Consider the following 17911-nt stretch of genomic DNA (forward strand, 5'->3'; position numbering starts at 1 on the left):
CAAATTGTGTATAATTGCATCATATCTCAATAAAACTTTTTTTTAAAGACTTCTTTTTGGCATGATCATTAAAGCAAGCAAAAAGGAACATTTCTTGACATCCAGTCATAAGTCAGCAACTGAATACCTTCATTAATGTATCACACCCTTTCCTTTTTCCCCCCATACTTCCTAAGCATCACTGGGCTTATATATATCCAATTTAGAATAAATTTATGGTGCCTTCGAAGAGAGGCCAACACATGAGCTGGGATACACCACTGTGGAGATCCAGTGATTGAGTAGCAACAGTATTTGACCACAACACTATCACTATCATTCTGATTTTCGTCCTGTTCTTTATCCACCACCTGAATAGTTGAGTCGCCTAAACCATTTTTTCCATTTCTCTTCTTATCATTTTTATTTTTCTATTAGCCATCTTCCTTCTTTTGAATGGCTTCTACCTTTTTCTCATTATTAAACAATACATGGCAGATATGGTAGCAAGAGGTCGCGTCCTATATGCCTTATCACCTCTCAACATGAGGTTGAAATAAGGTGGCCCAAGCAAGAGGAATTGCCTGTATCATAAACTATATAGTTGTTTGGACCAGAGCCGTATCAATGTGGTTGGGTCATTTATTGTCATCATACAACAATCTCGCCTTGCTTGTACATATAACATTTCGAGGGCTTGAGGGGATATTTCAGTGTTTAAATTAGGTAGGAGAGCAGGTGATACTCTTTTCACCCTAAACTTGCTCACTTCATGCCTTCATTCATTTCAAATTGGTCAATTCAATTACATCTAAATTCTGGGGGATTTTCTGTGTGCTGAACACTGCTGGGATTCTACCTGAACAATCCATTCTGTTCAATTATATCTACCCCGAAATTGTAAGTCTCCTGATCATATAACTAACAAATCTGAGAGAACTAAGACGTACCAGGCGGTACTAATATTTTCAAACAACATGTCACACTCCTTTGAACTACATTCATAAACGTCCATGGTCACCTTATTGCTGTGTCATAGAGGAGACTATGGCTAATCACTAATGGTCACACCGGAATAAAATAATAACTGATCACTGTAGTTCTCAAATTCCCAACAAAACCTTCCTTGTACAATCACACATTTTTCAAGTGCTTGTTTCACCTGCTATAATTGACTCATATTTTTGGCAATTCTACTTATACTAAAAATCAATTAAGCACTCACCCAGGAATAGTCGTTCTCACTCTTCTCTCAATCTGCCTTTCCTTATGAATTTATTTTTCCAATTTCACACTTTTCACTCACAGATATTAAACAAACACCAAACAAACAAACCTCCACCACAGAAATTCTGCCGCTGCATACTGAGAGTGGGTCGGCAACTGCCCTGACATCAAAATCTGAGCTCTTTCTTCCATCTTCACTGCCTAACCGTCAAGTACCCTTGCCATATTGAGTTGTAGGTCTGGAAGTCAATGCTCTTCACGACGCCCATCTGTAAGATATACAAATCATTCAGTAGCGGCAGTGGTCTGGGATTCTGATCGATAATCCAATTCATAAGGCAGAATAGCCTTCACAAAGCATCAAGTTTATTAGCTCTAATGAAGGATAAATATCAAGGAACAATATGCACAGTGGCAAAAGAGCAGTTGTCTTTTGACAACTTGAATTTCAATAACAGCTTCTGAATATTCCCCCAATTCCATATTAAGATTATGGCTGAGATTTGGTATTGGATTTAGTAACACTGAGCTTCATTGATTACTTTGACAAAAAAGTCATAGTGTTATCATGGAATATAAGTCTGGTTACAGAGGGTTAATGGGAAATAGAGGAGATGTAGGAAGAAACTATAGATAACACTTTCAACGAGATTTGTTATAAAGGCAACAGAGGTATGGCAGAAATTTGAGGCAAAGGTCAAGTCAAAAACAGCTTTGAAATGGAAGCATTTGCTGATGGTAATAAACCAATAGGGAAGGGAAAAGTAAAATACGCAGAAAGAAGAAGGAAGCATTGGTAGAAGGATGTAGTTGTGTAGGCAACAAGAAGTGAGTACTGAACACTGCTCGAATACTCGGAATATTTCCACATTGTTTCCATGTGTCACTAAGCTACCTATTGTCATCTCAGGCTTCAGAAAAGATAATATATATGCCAGCAACTATTTGTTTCATTGCTAGTATTTTTGGATCCTTTTTGAATATTTGGTATTATAATTACTTGTTGAAATGCTTTAGGGTGAATTTTAACTCAGACAAACGGGGAAATCTGTTAATCGTGTCTCCATTCCAGTGCACTATGAAGAAATGTTTTCCAATATTTTAATTTCTCAGAGGAAACTAACAAAATCAAAATCAGGGTAAAGGATCTATGCATAGCTGATATTTTCTAGAGCTTTATGCAGGAAAAAAAAAATGTAGCTCGCACAACAAGGGCACTCTAATCAATGATTTCTGCTGAACTCTTCACAGAATATTCACTGCAATTCCGGGTGTGTTTAATATGCAGGACATGGATCCTTTCAGTCAAAGAAGGGGAAACATTTGCAGACAGGAGGAATGCTGCTCTATGTTCTAGTCTGTGGTCCCCAGCATACTGATTCTGTTGACAGAGTTTTATTTCTCCCATTTATTCTTGCCTTTGTTGTTGATACTATTAATATATTTTTTAGGAGCCAAGTATCCAGGGGTAACCAGAGACATGTAGCCCACATCACTAATACCTAGGATGACAGAGAGATATTACTAGCCGAAAATCTACTCTCTCAGTATAAGGTCAATCAGAAAAAACAACATGGAAGCCATACTTTTCCTTTTCTACTATTTACTCACCAGCGATCTTGTTCTTTCCCCTAATCAGATTTCTTTAAGTCCAAAGCTATTTAAACATAGCCATATTTCCCTTTGCTGAACACTCAAATTTGGCCTTTTTTGTTTTGGTGCCCTTATACTATAGGAATAAATAAAGGACTGCGAGTTATATTGATTTTAATTTAGAGCATTAACAATCTGGCCACAGCTACCAGCATATGGTATTTAAGGGAAGGGTTTTTACTCCAGCATTATTTTCTTTTACTTTCCCTTCACCTAGCATAAATTTGATTGCAAATGGCTACAGCAAAATGAGTGTGACCCAATTTGAAACATGACTTTCAAGCAACTTTGACTTACTCAGCACTCTTATATTCCTAGGGATTTAGATAATACTTTCCAACATGTTATTTTCCTCTCATATTAGCAAAATCCCTAATCTAATTCCAATATATAATTACCATCCTTTCAAGATACAATCTTGTTTTTCAAATAAAATTGAAATAAATTACGGTTTGAAATGTATCTGTCAAAATGAAATTCTGCCAAAAACGGAATGTTCTGTAATTCATATGATTAGTATGGTTTTGCCATTTCTTTTCCATTTGGCTCATTTTACAGATGATACCGGGAGGCTCAGGCAAGCTAATTAATCTCAGGTCACCTAGGTCATGTAGCATGCGGTCATATTAGTGCTTCTACACAGCTACCAGGGAAAGGCAGCACGACAAAAAAAAAAAAAAAATGCCATGGGACATGAGGTCTTCTAAATGACCCCCCTGTCATTTTTCAAATTGCTGCCAAATGTCTTCTTCAGAGCAGCTGTAAATGTCAATTTGGGTATTTGTTCGGCGTGGAATCACTGTTCAAATAGCGAGAGAAAAACAGATCACATGCTCTCTGGTGCTGGAGAGAGGAAGAAAGAAGGGCCACTGATTATATCTATTATTTGGAGACAATATATCTGTTCTCTGAACTGGAAGATCGGTGTGGCACTGGCTTTGCCTAAACTAGGCTATTAGTGTGCTGACAGAATTTAACAGCATGGGATATTCTTAGCTATGGCCATTAACGTGGGCAGCCGTCACTTCCTTGCCACCATCTGAGCAAAACGGCCTATAACATCAGCCTTTCCTGGCGATGACAGTCACTCTACCTTGGCCATGCTTAAACATTGCACAGAAATCAAAACGGGAGACTAGAACTCGGATGTCTGGTTGACTTATTTGCACGTTTGTCTACAAAACAGTGCATAGCAATATTAAAACCTACACGTTTGGAGAAAATGTTGATTTTGGGGTGGGTGTTCACATATAAGGATCAAAGAGAAGTTTAAATCCTTTCTGTTTTGATCGTCTTTATAGTTTATAAAAAAAGATGCAAGATATTGGTGCAAGGTTTGGGGGTGGGCACTATTTAGGCAGAGGGCTCAGTGCTAGTCCAAAGAGAAGAATTAGATTCTTTTGTCTGCTTTCTTCAAAGGCTGTCTATACCAAACAATGATGGACTCTTATATTCCACAATTAATGCAAATCACAAATACTACTATCCCGTAGTAATTTTTCTTAAAGCTCTGCAAATGAATATGAAAATCATTCATTTTATGGGGCGCCTGGGTGGCTCAGTCCGTTAAGCATCTGACTTCAGCTCAGGTCATGATCTCACAGTTCATGAGTTCGAGCCCCGCATTGGGATCTGTACTGACAGCTTAGAGTCTGGAGCCTGCTTTGGATTCTGTCTCCCTCTCTCTCTGCTCCTCCCCACTCATACTCTGTCTGTCTCTCCTTCAAAAATAAATAAAAAGATTTAAAAAAAGAGAATCATTCATTTTAAAACCATGGTTTTAACAGGGAGGAAGGAAACGAGAGCTCAGTAAAACTCAGTAAAACACCTCACCATCAACTCCGGGCAGCTCATCCCACTTATCTAGCTTTTTTTTTTTTTTTTTTTTTTTTCTTCTCCAGAGCAGCCATCATTACCTGGGCCTTTACGTGATCATTTTTCTACTGTGTCTTTCTTTTAGAGAATGTAAGTGCCAAATGGGCAGAAATTCTGTCGTATTCACTATTGTATCGCCAGTAAAACTAGTATGTAATATACCCTCAATAAACATCAGCTGAATGAATGAATAAAGGCAGAAGAGGTTATTGGTTGCCAAAAAAATGGAGAAAAACACTGAACAATGAGGCTGAGGATTATAAAGACAAGAAAGGGGGGTACCTGGGTGGCTCAGTTGGTTGAACGTCTGACTCTTGATTTTGGCTCAGGTCATGATCTCGCAGGATCGCCCACATCCCAGCTCTGCCCTGACAGTGTGGACCCTGCTTATGATTCTGCCTTTCTCTCTCTCTCTCTCTCTCTCTCTGGCGCCCCACCCAATCTCTCTCAAAATAAGTAAATAAATTTTAAAAAATGTTTATGAAGAGAAGAAGGAACTATGGTGATTTTGCTTTACACCTTAGGCTTCTCTCAATTTGGTAGAGAATACTGATATAACTGTGTATATAATATATACATATATACGTGTGTGTGTATGTGTATGTGTGTGTGTTTGTGTCAAATACAATCTCGAAAAGGTTTATATTGTGAGAATAAACATACCTTTAAGGAAAGGTAAAGGAAGATATACAAGTGATACAAAAAAAAAAAAGAAAGAAAGAAAAAGAAAAGAAAAAAGAAAAAGCTACCTACATTCACATCCATTTTCTGCCCAACTCTTGCTTCCAGAGACCTATGTTTTATTAGCCATCTCTAGGTCAAGACCCTTGCTTATCTTTTGAATACACAGGGTGCCATAGTAATTGTGGTCCCCTGGTTTCTGGAAGTTAAAAACTCCCACGTTCCCTCTGGTGCTCCACCTTTCCTATTGGTATAAAGCCAAATTCTGTGATTGTCTGTCTTGCCATCAGCCCTGGCCTGCAGAAGAAAGCCAATACTGAACAAAATGGTGACAGTGCCTCTATCACCACTGTGTTCCTGATGGCTTTGGTAAATCGATGTGTCCTTTGGACATTCTTGCAGAATATAATCCTCCATTGGGTGCTCTGTTCTCACAAAATATGTTCCTTCCGGCAAGGTCACTTTTCTGAACGATTTGACCCCTTCTAGTACTGTGCCCCAGAGAAACTCAGGCATTCCCACTTTGCTCAGGGTGGACAATTATTTTCTTCAGGCTTCTATGAGCCACTCTAGCAGTGACCTTGTCCTATTTTCTAAGTCTTTGCTGGGTGTTAAGCTCTATGTTTGGGAAAGTGCCCCCAAGTCTATGATACTTGCTTACCCAGCCTCAAGTTCTGTGCCTCCCTGCTCTGCACCCCCATAAGCCAGTACCATCATATTCCTCCCGGTACATGTTGGCTAATTCCGCACCTCCTTTGGGATGCTCAGGACCAGGTAGCAAGGTTCTTAATTAGTTTCAAAACCTGCTCACTCTTGTGTATGCAATCCTTGTTTTCCACTTATCTGTATACTCTTTCCACTCCTGATCTGGTCTTACTGTAGAAACATTGCAAAGTAAAACAAGGAGATGGAAGAAATCATGCTCTATTTTTAATATGTGTGTAGGAACATACATATATACCTACATACAAACACTTATGGACAAATAAGACTCATTGAGTGAGACATTTTCAGACTTAGAGAAATATAAGGGATGCAATTAATATAGGGAGACAACTTGCTTAAAACGGATATAGTCATTGTTTCTTTCCTTTTAAAAGGGAGGCTTCATCAAATGAAAATAGAGAAAGCTGATGTAGTTTTTAAAAAGATCCACTTCAGGGTCGCCTGGATGGCTCATTTGGTTAAGCATCCAACTCTTGGTTTCAGCTCAGGTCATGATCCCACAGTTTCATAGGTTCAACCCCTGCAACAGGCTCCCGGCTGAAAGGGCAGAGCCTGCTTGGGATTCTCTGCCTCCCTCTCTCTCAGCCCATCCACCACTCATGCTCTCTCTGTCTCTCTCAAAATAAATAAATAAACTTAAAAAAATAAATAAAATATTTACTTCCATTACATTCATTTATCTGAGAAGAAAATCTTTATCCTTATGGATGTAAGGCGAAAAGAAAATCCTTTTTAGGAAGAAACACAGTGTTTAGAGGGAAAGTAGCTAAGAACTAGAGAAGCCTAAAAGGTAAGTATTTTCTATTGATAGTACTTCAACAAAAATCCTGATGAATATTGACCTCTAAATTTTCTCTTTAGTATTGCTTTGAATTTGAGTTGCTAGCACCCATTATAGTTATTGCTATAATGATATCGTTAGAAACATAGATTTTCGGGAGTTTAAGACATTTTGGAGAGGCTGTGACTCACTGAAACACTCATAGTTTGCTTGGAAATAAATTGCAAAAAGCATTTAAGCAGCCAATTTCCTACTTGAAAATACTAAATCACTTCTTCTGATTTACTTTTTGTGTTTTACTAAAAGGGAACTTTCATCTAATGTCCTATTTCTGACAAGATTGATACTTCCTGTGTTTCTGATAGGTGCTGTCATTACCATCCCTCATAACCTTATATAACAAAGTCCATTGCCCAAAAGACAAAGGGACGTTGGAAAAAGGAAAACCAACATGCATTTATGACATATATACATATGTACCTACAAACAAAAACTTCCTGTCAGCCAGCTCTGAGAGATGGTACCAATTACCCAGTACAAATGACATACATTCAGGTTTTAGTTTAGAGTTATCTTGTCAAAATTATGTTATCGTTTCATAAAAGTCTTGTTGTTTACTTCTATGTGCGCTACTTGTTTTGTGTCAAATAGCCTATTGGTTTTATATAATTAGGTTTAAATACTTAAATATTTTTTGGTCTCTATTGAAGTACTAAAATATATTGATGGGTCAAATTAAAGAAAACCCAAATACAATTTATTCACTTTTTTTTAATGTTTGTTTATTTTTGAGAGAGAGAGACAGAGTGTGAGTGGAGGAGGGGCAGAGAGAGAGGGAGACACAGAATCCCAAGCAGGCTCCAGGCTGTAAGCTGTAAGCACAGAGCCAGATGCAGGGCTCGAACTCACAAACCGTGAGGTTATGGCCTGAGCCAAAGTCGCACACTTAACCGACTGAGCCAGCCAGGTGCACCCAAATACAATTTATTCTAATTACCAGTTTATTTTATTTATTTAAAAATATTTATTTTATTATTTTATGAGATAAATTTATTTATTTATTATTTATTTTTTTAATTTTTTGAGATATTTATTTTATTATTTAATTAATGCCCCATAAAATACTCCCCAAAGGTTTTTCTATTTTTTTTTCTTGGTAGGGGAGGGGATTGATAAGGCTGTTCAGTTGATAAAACAATAGATTTATAGCAGCTATAAGCCACTTATATATGCCATAATTTTTCCTTTCAAAAAGGATATCTGTCACATATTAAATAAAGTATCATATAGTTTGGAATTTTGGAGAATAATGGCAGTAAATTTAAAAATATTTTAAATTAACCCAGGGTATATTTCTCAAACTGGAAGCTCAATTTATTCCTTTAGCAATATGTATCTCTCATAGTTTATCAATGTGAAGTAAAATTGGAAACCATAGCTTTTACCCACTGAAATGTATCACTAAACAAAAAAATAGGAAGTCAGTCAATGATTACTTTCCCTATTGTATATATATATGTGAAGAAATATATTTAGTCCACAGCAGTTCCATCAACAATATCGACGAATAATCTCTACTTGTATGGTTACCCCAAATATATATATCTATATTATATATCTAATTATCTAATTAATCTAATTACTAGATTAATTAGATCTAATAATCTAATTAGATATATATATCTAATTATCTAATCTATATATATCTATATTATATATATATATATATATATATATATTATATATCTAATTTATCATACTTTGATTTCAGGTTGGAGTACAATGACTGACTCTCCCTCAAACAATAAGAGTCTGAAACCTTAATTTCAACATGTCAAGTCTTGTTTATTGGTAATTCTGAAATGTAAGCCTGTGTTCTAGCAGCACAAATGGCATTATTCATAAGATGAATTCGTAATTAGTTTCCCAAACAAGGATAATTTGAGAATAAAAGAGGCACTATTAATTGTAATAAGAGAACAGAGGTTATAACCTAGGATCATCCCAGGCAAACATGCATTTATAATGACTTTAATTATTAAGTATTAAGAGTTTATCAGTACATCCATTTCTAAATTCAGTAGGTCCTATTTGTCTTCTTTGTGCATTCTTGATCCCTACTGTAGGGTCTAATTCAGACAAAAAGAATGAAGTTGAAGAACAAAGAGTCGGTACCCAAACTGCATAGGTTCAAATTTCAGTTCTTCCACTTACTGTGTGTATTATCTTGGCAATTTACTTAAACTCTCAACGACTATTTCTCTTATCTATAAATTTCAGTAAATATTTCATATTATTTGTGAGGATTGAATTATTAAATATAAAATATTTAAAGCAATACCTAGTGCATAGTAACTGATGAATAAATATAAATTACCCTTATCAGCAGAAATACAGGATAGTAAGTTCTCAATATTAAAATCAAGGCAGGGGGACCGAAGTGTGTTTTCTTATTATATTATCTTACTTTTTCTTAAACAGAAGAATTAATGGGAAGTTAAGAACATACGATGAAAAATGAAGTTTGGGTGACTAGATGTCAGAAAGAGTCTGAATTTTGCTTAAGCTCACATCCCTGCAGATTTGCGTGTGCATGTTGTAAAAGAAGTTTATTTATTTATTTCCAAAGACTATTTTTAAGAGAAGTTTTAGGTTTACAACCAAACTGAGAGATTTCAAACACACCTCCTGCCCTCACACATGCAGAGCTGCCCCAATTATCAATACCACTCACCAGAATGATACATTTTTTACCAAAGATGAACCTACGTTGACACATTATAATCACTCAAAATCCATAATTTACCTTAGGGTTAACTCTTGGTGTCATACATTCTATGGGTTTGGACAAATGTATAATCACATATATCCATCACTATAACATCATTCAGAGTATTTTCACGGCCCTAAAAATCTTGTGTGCTCTACCTATTCAACTCTGCCTCCTTCTTTCCACCACAACCACTGATCTTTTATTGTCTGGAAGATGGTCTTTCAAGGACTTGCTCCATATCACCTAGGTTATCAAATTGGTGAACAAATACTGTTCATAGTTTTCCTTTCAATGTCCATGGTAATTTTTGTTATGTCTTCTCTTTCATTACTGATACCATCAGAAAGTTGGTCTTCTTTTTTCTTAGCCTGGCTAGAGGCTTACCAATATTATTGATCTTTACAAAGAATCAGCTTTTGTTTTTATTGATTTTCTCTATTGACTATTTTCCATTTCATTGATTTCTGCTAGAATTCTTATTTCTCATTTTCAGCTTACTTTGTATTAATTGTCCCTTATTCTTATAGTGTACTAAGGTGGAAACTTAGATGATTAATTTTTGATCTCTCTTCTGTTCTACAAATGCATTCAGTGCTGTAAATTTCCCTCTAAGAGCTGATTTGGCTGCATTTCACAGTTTGATAAATCATGTGTTCCCTCACTTAGTTTAATATATTTTTTATTTCTCTTGAGATTTCTTCTTCAACGAGGTGTTATTCAGAAGTGTGTTAATCTCCACCTTTTTGAATATTTTCCAGTTATGTTTCTGTTACTAAATTTTAGTTGTATTCCACTGTAGTCTGAAGCAGACATTTTATCATTTCCATTCTTTTAAATTTTGCTAATGTGTATTTTATGGCTCAGAATGTGGTCTATCTTGAATGTTTCATGTGAGTTTGAGAAGAAGGTGTATTCTCCTATTGTTAGTTTGGAGTAATCTATAGATGTCAATTATATACAGTTGATCGATGGTGTTATTAAGTTCAAGTATATTTTTACTGATTTGGGGTCTGCTTGATCTTCCATTTTTGAGAGGGGTGTTGAAGTCTTTAACTATGATAGTGGTTTCATCAGGTTGTCTTTGGAGATCTATCGGTTTTTGCCTTGCATAGTTTGACACCGTGTTGTTAGGTGTATACACGTTAAGAATAAGAGACTCTTGGAGTGCCTGGGTGGCTCAGTTGGTTAAGCATCTGACCTTGGCTCAGGTCATGATGCCACGGTTTGTGAGTCTGGGCCCCACATCGTGCTCTGGGCTGACAGCCCAGAGCCTGGAGCTTGCTTCAAATCCTGTGTCTCCCTCTTTTTCTTCACCCCTCCTCCTCTCACGCTCTGTCTCTCTCTTCCTCAATGACAAATAAACATTTAAATTTTTTTTAATAAAAAAGAAAAGAATAAGAGACTCTTACATACAGGTGACAAGGTGAAGGGTGCTGGAGGGGAGGTGAGTGAGGGATGGGTTAAACTGATGATGCTTATTAATGCGGACACTTTCTGGGATGAGCACTGGGTGACATACGTAAGAGATGAATCACTGGGTTCTACACCTGAAACTATGACAACTCTATGTTAACTAATTTAAATGTAACAAGAAGAAGAAGAAGAAGAAGAATTGTTATGGAATTCTGCTGGGAGAACTGACCCCTTTAACATTATGTAATAATGTCATCTTTATCTCTGATCACTTCACTTGCTTTGAAGTTTGCTCTGCTTAAAATTAACATAACATGCCAACTCCTGGTTAATTTTGACTACTATTAGCATAGTATAATTTTCTCCATCCATTTACTTTTAATCTATACGTATCTTTTTTGCTTTAAGTGGGTTTCTTACACTCAACATATAGTTGGGACATATTTTTGATCCGCTCGTAACCTCTGTCATCTAATTAGTGCATTATATCATTGATATTCAAAATTTTACTGATATAATTCAATTAACATCTACCCTAATTATCACTTTCGTCTATTTGTTTCCCATGTTCTGTGTTTCTATTTGTGTCTTCCACTATTTTTCTGTCTTTTATGGTTTTAATTGAGAATTTTTGGATTCCATTTTCTCTCTTTCTTAGCTTACCAGTTGTATTTTTTTTTTTTACATTTTTAGTGGTTGTCCTACAGTTTACAATACACATGTATAACTAATCCAAGTCCATATTTTTTTCAAATTTTTATTTAAATTCTAGTTAGTTAACATATAGTGTAATAGCGGTTTCAGGAGTAGAATTAAGGGATACATCACTAACATAACAAGTGTTCATCATAACAAGTGCCCTCCTTAGTACTCATCACCCATTAAGCCCACCCCCCACCTATCTCCCCTCCATCTATCCTCAGTTTTTTCTCTACCATTAAGAGTCTCTTATGATTTGCTTCCCTCTTTTTTTTCTTGTTCCCTTATGTTAATCTGTTTTGCTTCTTAAATTCTGAATGAGCAAAATCATATGGTATTTGTCTTTCTCTGACTGCAAGTCCATTTTCAAATAGCAACAGGTCATTTCATGTGTAGTGTGCACACTTTATACAAACAGATTAATCCCAATTCCTTCCTCTCATTATCCTGTGTCAATGTTTTTATTCATTTCACTTATATGACACGCATAAACAGATGAATATACGTGTATATGAGTAGATGAATATGCATAGCCTATATAATCAAATGTATCATTACTATTATTTTTAACAAACAATTATCTGTTGTCTTAATTAGGAATAACAAAAACAGGGGCACCTTGGTGGCTCAGTTGGTTAAGCCTCCGACTTCAGCTCAGGTCATGATCTTGAGGTTCATGGGTTTGAGCCCCATGTTGGGCTCTGTGCTGATAGCTCACTGTCTTCTGATTCTGTCTTCCTCTCTCTCTGCCCCTCTCCCACTTGTTCTCTCTTTTTCTCTCAAAAATAAACTTAAAAGAATAAGGAAAACGGGGTGGCTCAGTCAGTTAAACATCTGACTCTTGATTTCGGCTCAGGTCATGATCTCACAGTTCGTGGAATGGAGCCCCACATCGGGCTCCACGCTAGCACAGAGCCTGCTTGGAATTCTCTGTGTTTACTCTCTCCTTGACTCACTCTTTCTCTCTCTCTCTCGCTCTCTCTCAAAATAAATAAACTAAAAAAAGGAAAAAAATCAGAAAAACAAAAGTTTTTACTTTACTCTCATGTATTCCTTCTTTGATACTCTTCCATTCTTTTTGTAGATCTGAGGTTCTGTCCTATATTATTTCCTTCCCCTTGAAAAACTTATTTTAACATTTCTTGCAAAGCAAGCTATTGACAGCAAATTCCCTCAATTTTTGTTTGCCTAAGAAAGTCTTTATTTCTCCTTCACTTTTGAAAGATAACTTTATAGGGTACAGAATTCTAGATGGGTGTTTTGTCTTTCTGTACCTGAAACATTTCATCTCACTCTCCTTACATGGATAGTTCTTGAGGAGCACTTGGATGCAATTCTTATTTTTGGTCCTCTATAGGTAAGGTATTTTAAAAAATTTTTCCCTGTAGCTTCTTTACATTTTTTTGTCTTTGATTTTCTGTAGTTTGAAAATAATATGTGTAGGTGTAGTTTTTCTGGCATTAATCCTGCTGGTGTTCAATGAGCTTTCTCGATCTGTGGTTTGGTGTTTGACATTAATTAACTTCTTAGTCATTAATGTTTCAAATATTTCTTCTGTTTCTTTTTGTCTTTTTTGTCATTCTGGTATTCTTATTAGGTTTATGTTATACCTTTAGAGTTGTCCCACAGTTGTTACATATTGTGTTCTGTTCTTTCCAGTCTTTGTTCTCTTTTTTCAGTTTTTCAGTATTCTATTGTTTATATCCTCTAGCTCAGAGGGTCTTTCTTCATGTGTGTCCAGTTTATTAATAGCCCTAAGTATGTTTTTTATTTCTAGCATTTCTTTTTGGTTCTTAGGATTTCCATCGCTCTGCTCACATTGCCTGATGTTCTTATATGCTATCTACTTTGTCCATTATAGCCCTTAGAATATTAGCCATAATTGCCTTGGCTTTTTAGCCTGGTTATTTCAACATCCTTGCCATGTCTGATCCTTCTGCTTTTTCTGTCTTCAATTTTTTTTTTTGCCTTTTGCTATGCCTTGTAATTTCTTCTTCATAGCTGGACATGATGTACCAGGTAAAAGGAACTGCTCTAAATAGTGGTGAGGTGTGGAGGAACAGGAAGCATCCATAACGGTATTAAGATTAGGTCTCAATCTTTTAGTGAACCTGCCTCCGGACTTCTAACTTGTGAACTTCTCTGCCTTGGGTGGGACAGGATGATTAAGTCTGACCGGAGTTGAGGATTTTCCTTCCTTCAGGTTAGGTAAATTCTGATAAAACCCCAGCAGGTTAGGCTCTGGTTAACTAGTTTCTCCTGAGGCAGGTCTTGTTAAGAAGAACAGAGTGTTCTGGTTTATTTCAAAAGGGGACTTTATTCCTCCCCTCGCCAGAAACATGAGATTTATCACTGGCATTTACTGTGGAAATCTGGGTAAGCTCCTGGAGTATGTTTTATAACATTGCAGGAGTCTTCCTGTGGCGGGGTCCTGTGCTGCTTTCCACTCTCAGGGTTGCCAGAACTGAGCCTCCAGAAATTCATCAAATACAGTTCAGGTTTTCCTACCCCAGCACTGGTTTCCACTGTCGTTTCTATTTGTGATTCCTTGTTTTTGCCTATCTCTCCAATCGTAGACACAGTAATTTTTATTGTGCCCTCACTTCTCATAGGGATCCAAGAAGTTAATGATTTTTCAGTGGGATCACCTTTTCACTTACTGTTAGGACAGAATGGTGACTTCTAAGCTCCTTATATGTAGGACAAGAAGTTGGAAGTGTTCCCCTACGGATTTACACATGCATAACCACAGTGGACTCAGCTCCAACCCCCTTTTCCCCAGGACCTTAGACAGCAGAGCCCAACTAACTTAACAGCTTTCAGGTTGTAAAGGTCTGTGACTCATTACCCTGCATAATTTCAATTTATCTCATTTCAGACAGGGAGGCTACCAATTGGTCTGCTGTTGTCAGTGGTGCAGGTATTTGCCTTGGAACAGGTATTATGTCTTCTGTACTTCAGAAAACCTATGATTCAGTACAGTGAGGGCACAGATGGGTAACCTAGCACCTGGCAATCACATGTACTGATTTTGTTCAGAAGTTAGGAACAAAAAATCAGGCCCAATGTCAAATTTGGCTTCCAGAAGTGGACATATCAGAGGTGCCCACTGCACATTGTCTGCAGAATCTATGCCCATTGGGAGGGCATCTCTGTTTTATTTCTTTGGGTACTGTTCCCAACTGTGTAAACTCCAAGTCTTGTTTTTGGCTCACCTAGAGAGTCTCTAAGCTACGCAATACACTTTCAATATGCTATCTACAGCTAAAATCCCTGATACTTCAGATTTTTATTTTAGACATTTTTTTCCTTAAATAAGCTTATGAGGAAGCAATCAAGAAAGGAACACATGTAGAATATAAGGTTTTCAAACAAACGCATCCATTTCCATGAGTGGAGATTATTTTTACCTTTACCACAAAAAAAAAAAAAAACCACGTTATTTTGTCACCTTTGAATGAAGCACACAATTATTCTATGTTTATCATTCTGCAACTTCCATCATTCATACTTCTCAGAAAATACATACACATATTATAGGTTTTAACTAATCATTGTTTTCCAGCATGTATCTTATGTTTTAACATTCTTTCATTCATGAAATCATGTAAAAAATCATGCATAAAGAGTTTTCAGAAATTCTCGGTCATATTCTGTCACATTCATGTTCATGTTCTTTGACTACCTGGTGCTATTAAAATGTGGGCACTTCAGCTTGAAAAATCTCAGGGACCTAACAACAGCAACAACAAAAGACCGCTAATTAAAAGACATTGTGTTCTATTTATGACATTAAGGTTTAAAAAATATATGGAATGAAAAATAAGGACAATTGAGAATTTTAAAACGACCTAAGAAGGGATGTATTTGATTTCTTTATTTCCTCTTGACTTTCCTAGCCTCAGTTACCAGTCTACAGAATTGCTTTTTTGGGAGTTCACCCATCCTTGTGTATTCTCTGGAATTGTACTGCATCTGTTTCTGTATATCTTGTATTTCATGTGTTAAACTAGGCATTTGTTCTGCACCCTCATACTCCTGAAGTCACATAGTTACCATTTTTTTTTTCTACAACATCCATTTTAGAACATCCATTCTCTTTATATTCCATGATTCCTGGTTCACTCCACATTCAGACCAGCTCTCTTCAGCCTTCACTTTTGAAAAATAGCTTCTGGAAGAAAGTGACTTGAGGGCAGTAAATGGCTTAGAATTAATCCTGAGTTAAATTTGAACTGGACCTCTGATTTCCTGGATTCCAATCCTTTTTTTAGGAAATTCAATTAACCCAACCTTCAGAACCTAATTATAATCATTGTTTCAAATTAAAACTCACTTTTATCCTTTCATTCATTAAACATTTGCTAAATTTCTGTAATTGAATGTCTTCACAAATCCAAAGAAATATGCTGTCAGAAATGCTTTGTCTTCTACATAAATTTCAAGTTTATACAACTCATAATTTTTTTCAATATGCTTTTGTTGTCTTATGTCTCTCCTTTAGTTCATCAATACTTATGGGTAATCATTGTATCACTCTATCACTCCAGATCACATTTCAAACTGTCATACATCACAACTTCCCTATTAAAGCTTATTAACCCTCTGTTTGTGAATAATTGAATTCGATAACACTTCTCCCCCAAATGCTAATGTCCAGACGGTAGATTGAACATTTTTTAAGTTAGAAAGCAATGGAGAGACTAAGCCAGTCATCTCAGATAACAAAAAGGGAAATGACACTAAAATGAATAAAAATTAAAAAAGAAGAAAATCTGGTCAAAGGTACAGTAATAATTATAGATGGCAGAGTAGCCTAGGACAAAGTAGTCCAATATTCTCACTATCTAAACTATACTTCTGATTCTATGGTCACTCTTGCCACTTTTACGACACTTGCTACTTCCACTACTACCAACATTATAATTTATAACAATGTTTTAAATTTAAAAGAAATAGTTTATTATATTTTTGGCTTCCTTTAAGTATACAACATCACCATTCTTTGTGTATTATCAATCTATATCATCCATCTATCTATCATCTATCTCTCTGTACATAAGTTCCAAGTATAAGCAACCATATTTTTTAATTTATTTCAGAACAAAGTAACTTTACATTAATTGAAAATTAAGGAATGTTAAAATATATTTATTAGCAGCAAAAAGAATGTAAGTGTTAAAAAAGGAAAATGGCTGGGTGGTTTTGAGATAGATGAGAACACAGAGAAGCCAATGTGCTTTAAAATGGAGTATATAGGGGGCGCCTGGGTGGCTCAGCCGGTTGAGCGTCCGACTTCGGCCCAGGTCATGATCTTGCAGTTTGTGAGTTGGAGCCCCGCATCGGGCTCTGTGCTGACAGCTCAGAGCCTGGAGCCTGCTTCAGATTCTGTGTTTCCCTCTCTCTCTCCCTGCCCCTCCCCCACTCGTGCTCTGTCTCTCTGTCTCTCAAGAACAAATAAACATTAAAAAATAATAATAATAAAATAAAATAAAATGGAGTATATAAAGGACTAAAACTTTTGCAGCCTTCTTTTAAGTGTCTGCCACAAATAGAAGACAGTGTCAGTTCAAAATATTCATTTAAACATCACCGACCTTTAGATATTTTGGGATCTGTCAAATGATGTTCAGAGCAGCAAATGAGAGAATGGTATTCAATGATTTAATATATATTCAAATGAACATTATAATAGGAGATAAGTTTCTGAAAGGGGTATATAATACTTCAAGAAATACTGGTAGAGGATTAGGATAACTTCAATTGTATGAGTATAAAGAGACTAAGAGAGTCTTTTTGGTGAGTTCTGATTATACTCTTTTGCTTTAAAAAAATTTCCTGAAATGTCAAGGAAACTTGAGTAGGCTAACCTTTTCAGAATTAGAGAATTCTGACTTGCCCTGAACTGCTGATCTTTAGCCAAGTGTCTAGGGAATAAAGAGCAATTCTTTAATTTCCCAATAAATACGTGGTTGTCACCTACACAGGACCAGGTGTCTTTTATCTTATTTCTCCACCTAGGTCATAAAAGAGACTTTGTTGGTGGTGGTGGTTTTCATTTTCTATGTGTCATGTGCCTTAGTGCTGTATATTAAAATCAAAAT

The sequence above is a fragment of the Neofelis nebulosa genome, chromosome 4, assembly GCF_028018385.1.
Source record: "Neofelis nebulosa isolate mNeoNeb1 chromosome 4, mNeoNeb1.pri, whole genome shotgun sequence".
Taxonomy (NCBI): domain Eukaryota; kingdom Metazoa; phylum Chordata; class Mammalia; order Carnivora; family Felidae; genus Neofelis; species Neofelis nebulosa.